General features: G+C 45.7%; 1 non-coding gene across 1 annotated transcript; it reads right to left on the bottom strand.

Moving 5' to 3' along the window:
- Positions 1-8,638: 8,638 nt before the first annotated feature.
- On the bottom strand, positions 8,639-8,740 carry LOC142438273 (U6 spliceosomal RNA). The gene has a single exon (XR_012782682.1). It is a non-coding gene; the product is annotated as a U6 spliceosomal RNA (small nuclear RNA).
- Between the last annotated feature and the right edge of the window lie 626 nt (positions 8,741-9,366).

The raw sequence follows: 9,366 nt of genomic DNA, 5'->3' as shown, positions 1-9,366 counted from the left end.
GGGGTGGAAAGAGGAAACTGATTACAAGGATCTACATATAACCTCCTCCCTGGGGGATGGGCAACAGAAAAGTGGGTGAAGGGAGTAGGTAAAATATGAAAAATAATAATAATTTATAAATTATCAAGGGTTCATGAGGGAGGGGGAGCAGGGAGAGAGGGCAAAAAATGAAGAGCTGATACCAAGGGCTCAAGCAGAAGCAAATGTTTTGAGAATGATGAGGGCAACAAATGTACAAATGTGCTTGACACAATGGATGGATGTGTGGATTGTGATAAGAGTTGTATGAGTCCCAAATAAAATGATTCTTTTTAAAAAAAAAAAAAAGAGCTCACGACACACAGAAAAAAACAACAACCCCACCTCACTGATTCTGACTCATAGCGACCCTGTGAGAGAGGGTGAAAATGCTCCTGAGACGGTAACTGTTCCCAAGAGCAGTAAATAGCTGAGGTTTCGCTGTCACGCAATCATCACGGTTGCAGGCAGGGAGACCATCGGGAAAGTGACCACCAAGCCTCCATCAAAGCTGGAACACAGCAGCATGCACCTTCCTGACAGATAACAAAAGGCTTACCAGATTGATTCAGGGGTGTGACTCATGCCCTTGGAGACCTAGCACCCCAATTCCCATCCAGGTCACTCTTAGACAAGTTCCTGAGGGCTTTACTGTCCTTCCTTGGCTTGGCCCGGGGACTGAAAGCAAGCCCACTATGCGCACGATGCCTGAGGGCCAAGCTCCTCACGGGGTCAGTCAATGGTCAGAAGGAACTCACTGGAGGCTGACTCTTGTGGAGACACCCATGAATGCTGGACTCCCACTCGAAACCACACCCTCCCACAAACCTAATGCTCAGAATGGAAGCTCTACTGCATGCTACCACCCCAAAAAAGTTCAGGAACCACCTCATCAAGGTAGAAGTTAAATATTTTATTCATCATGAGGACAAAATCACATCCATACCAGACTTTCATTGTTCGTTACTGTAGAGTCAGTCCTGACTCATGACAGCCTTCTGTCTCATGGAATGAAATGCTGCCCCGTCCGGGCTCCTCCTTACAATGGTTGCTATGTTGTGGCTGTGGTCTCCATCGTTCTCCTTGAGAATTGTCCTCACTTTTGTTGGACTTGACCAAATCCACCCTCTGTCAGTTTATTGTACGTGGTAGTTTGTGATGCTAAACACTGTGGGACAGGTTTTCCAAATACCAGCATGGTGAATAGATTTCCTTGTTTTAAATCGTTTTATTAGGGGCTCATACAACTCTTATCACAATCCACACATACGTCAATGTGTAAAGCACATTTGTACATTCATTGCCCTCATCATTCTCAAAACATTTGCTCTCCACTTAAGCCCCTGGCATCAGCTCCTCATTTTTCCCCCTCCCTAATGAGCTCTTGATAATTTATAAATTATTATTTTGTCATATCTTTCCCAGTCCGATGTCTCTCTTCACCTTTTCTGTTGTCCGTGCCCCAGGGAGGAGGTCACATGTAGATCCTTGTAATTGTGTCCCCCTTTCCAACCCACCTTCCCTCTATGTTCCCAGTATCGCCACTCATACCACTGGTCCTGAAGGGATCATCCTCCCTGGATTCCCTGTGTTTCCAGTTCCTATCTGTACCAGTGTACATCCTCTGGTCTAGCCAGACTTGCAAGGTAGAACTGAGATCATGATAGTGGGGGTGTGTGTGGGGATTGTGAGCAAGCATTTAGAACTAGAGGAAAGTTGTATGTTTCATCGTTGCTACATCACACCCTGACTGGCTCATCTCCTCCTTGAGACCCCTCTGCAAGGGGATCTCCAGTAGCCGACAAATGGGCTCTGGGTCTCCGCACTCCCCACCTCAGGTGAATAGATTTCAGTAGAACTTCCAGATGAGGCAGACGAGGCGGGCCGTGTGTTTCTGAGGGATGGGCCGTTTAAGAGGGGGCGGAGGGACAGCAGATGAGCCAGAGGTTGGCAGGCCCTCAGACATGCCGCAGGAGCGCTGCCTCCGCAAAGTAGAGTCCCTCTGATGGCTGTGGATGAAGCCCAGCTTGTGCTTGCTGATGGGGCACAACTCAAAACAAGAAGAAACAATGGCAACATCCATGAACAGCATGTTGTCATGGGAGACCAGTCCCTGGAAAATGTTATCCTGCCTGGTGAAGTAGAGGGTCAGCAAAGAGTAGGAAGGCCCTCGGCCAGATGAAATGACACAGTGGCTGTAACAATGTTCAAACCAAACGGCCATTGAGAGGAGGGCGCAGGACCAGGCCACTCTGAGTCAGAACTGCCGTGACGGCACCTCTCAACTGTGTCAACTCGACCTAACACAATGTGCTTTTCTGGCAGTTGGTCTTTCCTGGTGGCTTATCAAAAGTAAACAAATTGTTGTTGTTGTTAGGTACCGCTGAATTGGTTCCAAACCCCAGTGACCCTACAGACCATAGAACAAGACACTGCCCGGTCCTGTGCCATTCTCACAATTGTTTCTACACTTGAACCCACCCTTACGACCACTGAGTCAATCTGTCCTGTTGAGAGTCTTCTCTCTTTCCCTGCCCTTCTACGTGAGCAAGCACAGTGTCCTTCTCCAGAGACTGGTCTCTCCTGACAACATGTTCAGAGTCTGTGAGTCAAGTCCCAGGGCTTTAAAAGCTTTACAAGTAAGTGGCTATCTAAGACCATCCGTCTGTCCCCATCCGGTGTGTCAAAGAATGAAGAAAATAAAAGAATTAAGGAAACAATTAGTCCAAAAGACTACTGGACCACATAAACCACATCCTCCACTAGCCTGGGACCAGAAGAACTAGATGGTGCCCACCTGCCACTGCTGACTGCTCTGAGCAGGGTACCGATGTGGGACCCCCTTTCTTTCTTTCTTTCTTTCTTTCTTCTTCTTTCAGATTCCTTTCTTGAGAGGTTATCCCTGTTGTCCTAATATGCTTTTTGCCCTCTGAACCACTCCATTAATTTGGGTTGAGTGTCAAATGTATTCTCCTCAGGAAAACATAGAAGTGAATCCTCTTAAAAATATGGAATATTTAAAAGGAAAGATGAGAACTAGAGCAAAGCTTCCTGCCCCAGGAGACGGAGAAGATACCCGGGGTGGGATGGTGGAAGGAATATGAGAAACGGAGAGAGGAGAGTGGGCTGAGGTAGGGGTCTGGAAGAGTTCTGTCGAGGGGCACAAATCCCAGTCCAGAACTCCCTCAGCTTCCCTGGGAGCGAGCGCTGCCCACAGCTGCTGGGACAGAGAAGCCACGATGGTGGAGCCCACAGCCACAGACCAGCCATACTCCATCAAGTGAGTCTAATGCACTCCCTGCACCAGGGAGCATGAAGACCCATCCTATTGTGCCCTCATCAACAGCCAGTCCCAACACGCACCCACTAGTGCGGTGCCCGACTGAGGCACCACCGGCCTCGGGGAAACATTTGCAGGAATCCCTGGGGGTGGCTAATGGCAAGAGAGGTCGCATGCTTCTCAGAACGCCATGCAAAGATCCCTGGTGCTGAGAAAGAACTGTCCAGGGTACTTGGAAGAAAAGAAAAAGAAACAGCCCTTCTTTTCAAATACCCTTGGTGAGCATGACCTTAGAAAGAATGGTAACCTGCCATCGGGCTGCAGAGAAAATATCCTACAAATTATCACAAGGATTAAAAATACTGAAAACTCTGCCACTTACTAACTGCATGACGTCAGGCAAGATAATGAGCCCCTTCCGTGTCTTGGTTTCCTCATCTCTAATACGGGGGCCAAAGGGTGTAACAGAAAATAGAAGTAATGTCTGAGAAGTGTCTGGCATATTGTAGATGCTTGAGAAGTGGCACTATCGTTATCATTAACTCGAATTGCGAGTTATTTCTTGACTCTGGTTTTATCACTGAAAGTCATGAAACCATTCATTAAGTAACATAGCAACAGCATGAACAATACAAAGCAAAAACAGTATCTAAGAAAAATGTGCAGCAATGCAATCGTGGGAGAGTTTAAGAAGCAAACGTCCCAACAGAGAAATAAGGTAGTGATAAGAGTAGGCATTTTAATAAAAAACAAAACTGGTCAATTATATGAAAAGCACTTATTCTGACAAGGAATCAAAGAAATGCAAATTAACTGAATAGTAACGTATTATTTTTTAACCCATCATGTTGACAAACATTTTCAAATAATGATAGCCATATATGGAAAACATATAATCTTCTATGTCTCTGGAGAAGGGAGTCAGTTAATTTGTCAACCCAGTTCTAAAGAACAATTCAACAGCACATACTACCTGCATTCTACTTCTGTAAACAGGTACAGACAAGGGGTCTCTATGACTCAGCATTGAGTCCATGACAGGGAGGCTTGCCTGCTTAACTGATTGTACCACTGTATCCATACGTTAACAGGACGTCTGGTGGCTGCCTCCTAACCAAAAGGTTGATGTTTGAGCCCATTCAGTGGCCCTGCAGAATAAACATCTGACAATCTCTTCCCATAAAGAGTAGGGCCTCGAAAGCCTATTTAGCAATCCTACTTTGTCGCATGGGACCATTAGGAGTCTGAATAAACTCAAGGGCACCTACCAACCACAGCTCTCCCGTCAGTTCCCCCTCGGACTGGCCCGATGTACAACAGAGTGAGACGCTGCCCAGTCCTGCTCTGACCATACAATTGCTTTCTTCTTTAAGCCCATTGTTGCAACCACTGCTTCAATCCATCTCTTTTTCAATGTCCCTCTATGTTACCAAGCATGGTGATGGTGGTAGTTAGATGATTTCATGTCAACTTGAACATGTATAAAAGTGTAAGGGTGGAATCCAACCTGTCAATCAGGTCACAGCCCAATGATGCCTCCTTGGAGGTGTGGCCTTCTTATCGCCGAAGGAAACTGGGAAACTTCCTTTCTCTCCCCCTGCGCCTTCCTGCTGGCTGAGACTCTGCCACTGCTCCTCAGAGCTGCTGGTTCCCCGCCAAGTTTCCACCGACCTTGGATCCATACAACGGCCTGGGATCTTCATGGATTCTTCACTGTCGCCTGTGGCGACATGAGTTTGAAAAGGGACTTAAGGAGCGGGGATGCCTTCTCCATATATAATTACTTCTTGATATAAAGCTCTTGCTTATCCGCACATGAATGTCACTAGATTTGTTTCTCTAGACAACCTGTTCTGCTACACAACAGTCCTCTTCTCCAGAGACTGGTCTCTCCTGACAAAATGTCCAAAGCAGGTGAGACAAAGTCTCATCATCCTTGCTTCTAAGGAGCATTCTGGCTTTACTTCTTCCAAGACAGATTTGTGTGTTCTTTTGGCAGTTCATGGTACTCTCAACATTCATTGCCAGCACCATCATTCAAACACAGCATGTCTTCTTTGGTCTTCCTTGTTCAGTGCATTAGATGGAGTAAATCTGCTGCACAAGACGTCTTGAAAATGTTCAGAAGCAAAGAGGTTACTTTGAGGATTAAGGTGTGCCTGATCCAAGCCATATCTTCAACTAAGGAGAGCAGTCTATATTAAAAATTATACTCTTTATCTTTGATATCACATACTAGCACTCTATAAAGGAAACTATGCAATAAATCCTTTAAGAATTATATGTGATCAATTTCCCTACGACATTATCCATATTTTTTAAAGACCAGATCTTAATGATCTAGTGCAATCACAGAAACACCACCATGGGGTGACTTTAACGAACAGAAATTTATTCTTTCATGGTTTCAGAGGCTAGAAATCATCATTCCTCACACTAACTGTAGGTGAAGCTTTTCTGTCTCTATTGGCTCTGGAGGAAGATCCTGGTCTTCTTTCTACATCTGTGGGCCCAGTGTTCCTGAAGATCTCTGTGTGGCTGGTCATCAATATTCCCCCGGACTGGGAGGCTCCCATGCCATGGACCCCAGGTCCAAAGAACTTACTCATTCCCAGTTCATTTTTCTTGGTGGGACTGAGGTCTCTCTCCTTCCATGCTTGCTTCTTTCTCCTCTTTGAAAAAGAAGGCCCAGCAGTTCGCTGTCAGTTTGTGTGTTGCTGTGATGCTGGAAGCTATGTCATTGGTGTTTTCAAAAGCCAGCAGGGTCACTCAGTGTGAACAGGTTTCAGCAGAGCTTCCAGACTAAGAACAGATGACAAAGAAGGACTAACCTGTCCACCTCTGAGGAATTAGCTGCTGAGAACCTATGAATAGCAGTGGGACATTGTCAGATACGGAAAACCTCACAGCTAGCAGCAGAACATTGTCATAGATGGTGCCAGAAGTTGAAGCCTTCCGGTCAGAAGAGCTGAAGAAAGAGCTACCTTCTCAAAGTAGAGTTGACCATTGTGGTAGTCAGATGATTTTATGGCAACTAGACACTCCTGGTTAAGGGTGGAGTTAAACCTATCAATCAGGTCACAGCCTGAAGTCATATCCTTGGGGGTGTGGCTTTCTCATAAGGAGGACCCTGGCTCTCCTCCCTCCCTCTCTGTTACTGCCCCTGAGGGCTGCTGCAGCCCTGCCGTGTTTCCACCAACCTTGGATCCACACGGCTGTGCAACCACCAGCCCGCAGTCTGCATTCTGCATCAACAAGCTGATGGAGCACTAGAAACACGCACTTGTCTCTGCCAAGAAACTTGGAAGACAGCTACCTGGACAATTGATTAGAAGAGATTCATATTCATACCCATCCCAAAGAAAGGTACCCAACAGAATGCTCACATTATAGAATAGCATCACATGCAAGTAAAAGTTTGCTATAGAACAGTGGTTTTCACAGGGACAAGGGAACAACATGGGACCCAAAATGGTGGTGAGGGGGGAGTGGCAGGCCTGGTGGGGAATGATCAAGGGTAAGGTCATGTAAAGAAGAGGTATAGCTGTAACCCAGTTGGGGATGGAGCATGGTAGTAGGGCAGGAAGAAAGTCAAGGGAGATGGAGGAAAGAGCTAGGAGTCAAAGGACATTTATAGAGGTCTCGACAAAGACATGTACATGTAAATATATATATGAGGATGGGGAAATAGATCTATGTGTCTATATTTATAGGTTTAGTATTAAGGTGGCGGAAGGACCTTGGGCCTCTACTCAAGCACTCCCTCAATGCATGAATACTTTCTTTTATTAAATTGGCACTCTACGATGTTCACCCTCCCGACACAACCACTGAAGACAAAGCGGGTGAACAAGTAAATGTGGTGAAGAAAACTGATGGTGCCCGGCTATCAAAAGAGATAGTGTCTGGGGTCTTAAAGGCTTGAAGATAAACAAGCGGCCATCTAGCTCAGAAGCAACAATGCCCACATGGAAGAACACACCAGCCTGTGTGATCACGTGGTCCCGAAGGGATCAGTTATCAGGCATCAAAGAACAAAAAATCATATCATTGGCTGCACACCTCCATGATACGATCGCTGAAGACAAACAGGTGCATAAGAAAATGTGGCGAAGAAAGCTGATGTTGCCCGACTATCAAAAGAGATAGTGTCTGGGGTCTTAAAGGCTTGAAGGTGAACAAGCGGCCATCTAGCTCAGAAGCAAAAAAGCCCACATGGAAGAAGCACACCAGCCTGTGCGATCACGAGGTGCCAAAGGGACCAGGTATAAGGCATCATCCAATATATATATATACCATAGTGAATGAAGAGGGAAGTGCAGAGTGGAGACCCAAAGCCCATTTGTCAGCCAACGGAGATCCCCTCACAGAGGGGTTTAGGGAAGGAGATGAGTCAGTCAGGGTGCGATGTAGTATCGATGAAGAATACAGCTTTCCCCCAGATCCTGGATGCTTCCTCCTCCCAACTACCATGATCCGAATTCTACTTTGCAAGACTGCATAGAGCAGAGGTTGTACACTGGTGCATATAGGAGCTGGAGGCACAGGGAATCCAGGGTGGATGATACCTTCAGGACCAGGGGTGTGAGGGACGATGCTGGGAGAGTAGAGGGTGAGTGGGTTGGAAATGGGGAACCGAATACAAGGATCTACATGTGACCTCCTCCCTGGGAGACTGACAGCAGAGAAAGGGGTGAAGGGAGACTCCGGATGGGGCAAGATATGACAAAATAACAATCTATAAATTATCAAGGGCTCATGAGGGAGCGGGGAGCAGGGAGGGAGGGGGGTGGAAAAAGATGACCTGATGCAAAGGGCTTAAGTGGAGAGCAAATGCTTTGAAAATTATTAGGGAAAAGAATGTACACATGTGCTTTATACAATTGATGTATGTATATGTATGGATTGTGATAAGAGTTGTATGAGGCCCTAATAAAATTAAAAAAAAAAAAAAAGAACGGTGGTTTTCAACCTTCCTAATACCGTGACCCTTTAGTACAGTTCCTCAAGTTGTGGTGACCCTCTAACCATAAAGTTATTTTTGTTGCTACTTCACAACTGTAATTTTGCTACTGTTAGGAATCAGGTGATCCCTGTGAAAGGGTCGTTTGACCCACATGTTGAGAACCGCTGCTTTAGAACCTCTACCAAAGATTGTGGCAGTACATTGACAGAGAGTTGCTGGAGGTCCAGGCCAGATTCAAGAGGACATGGAACAAGGGTTATCATTGCTTATGTCAGATGGATCTTGAGTGAAATCAGAATACCAGAAATATATTTACTCGTGTGTTATTGACTACAGAAAGGCATTCAGCTCTGTAGAGCATAACAAACCCATGTACAAGGAAGCCAAAGAACTAAACACGTGTCATGCGTGCGCAGGGCCATGCTAACCTTCTCTGTATCGTTCCCATTTTAGTGTATGTGCTGTGGAAGCAACACCACTTACAAATATTTCATATAAAGTATTTTACAAAGCCAACTCAAGTTGAGTTAAAGATCTGAGTGTAAATCCTAGAACTATAAAAATGATCGATGAGAAAATAGGGACAAGCTTCAGGGTCTTAATACAGAGCACGACATAGTACCAAACAATGAAAAACACACAGAAGAAAGCAAAATAGATGACGGGGACCTTCTACAAATATGACAATGATGTACATCAAAAGAGAACCCACAGACCAGAAAACGTTTTCAGCAACTTTGCCTAGGACAAGGAACTGTTCTTGGAAACCTATGGAAAACCGCAATATCTCGACAAGAAAAGAGGCAAATAACCCAATTTCAAAATGGGCAGAGGAGGCATGATCAGAGAGTTCACCAAAGAAGACATCAGGAGGCCCGCACATAGGGAGAAACACTCGCCATTACCAGCCACTCCAGAGATGTAAGTCAAAACCACACTGAGATACCACCTCACATCAGCATTAACAGCAGAGTTCAAAAAACCAAAACAAAGCAGCAAGTGCTGGAGAGAAAGCGGAGAGACTGGAAGCTCCACACCCTGCTGGTGGGACTGTGGAAAGTGATATGACACTTCCTCAAGCAACTGGGAGTAGAAAAAACAT

Source organism: Tenrec ecaudatus, chromosome 1 (genome assembly GCF_050624435.1).
Source record: "Tenrec ecaudatus isolate mTenEca1 chromosome 1, mTenEca1.hap1, whole genome shotgun sequence".
Classification (NCBI taxonomy): domain Eukaryota; kingdom Metazoa; phylum Chordata; class Mammalia; order Afrosoricida; family Tenrecidae; genus Tenrec; species Tenrec ecaudatus.
This window is presented reverse-complemented; position numbering and strand designations above follow the sequence as displayed.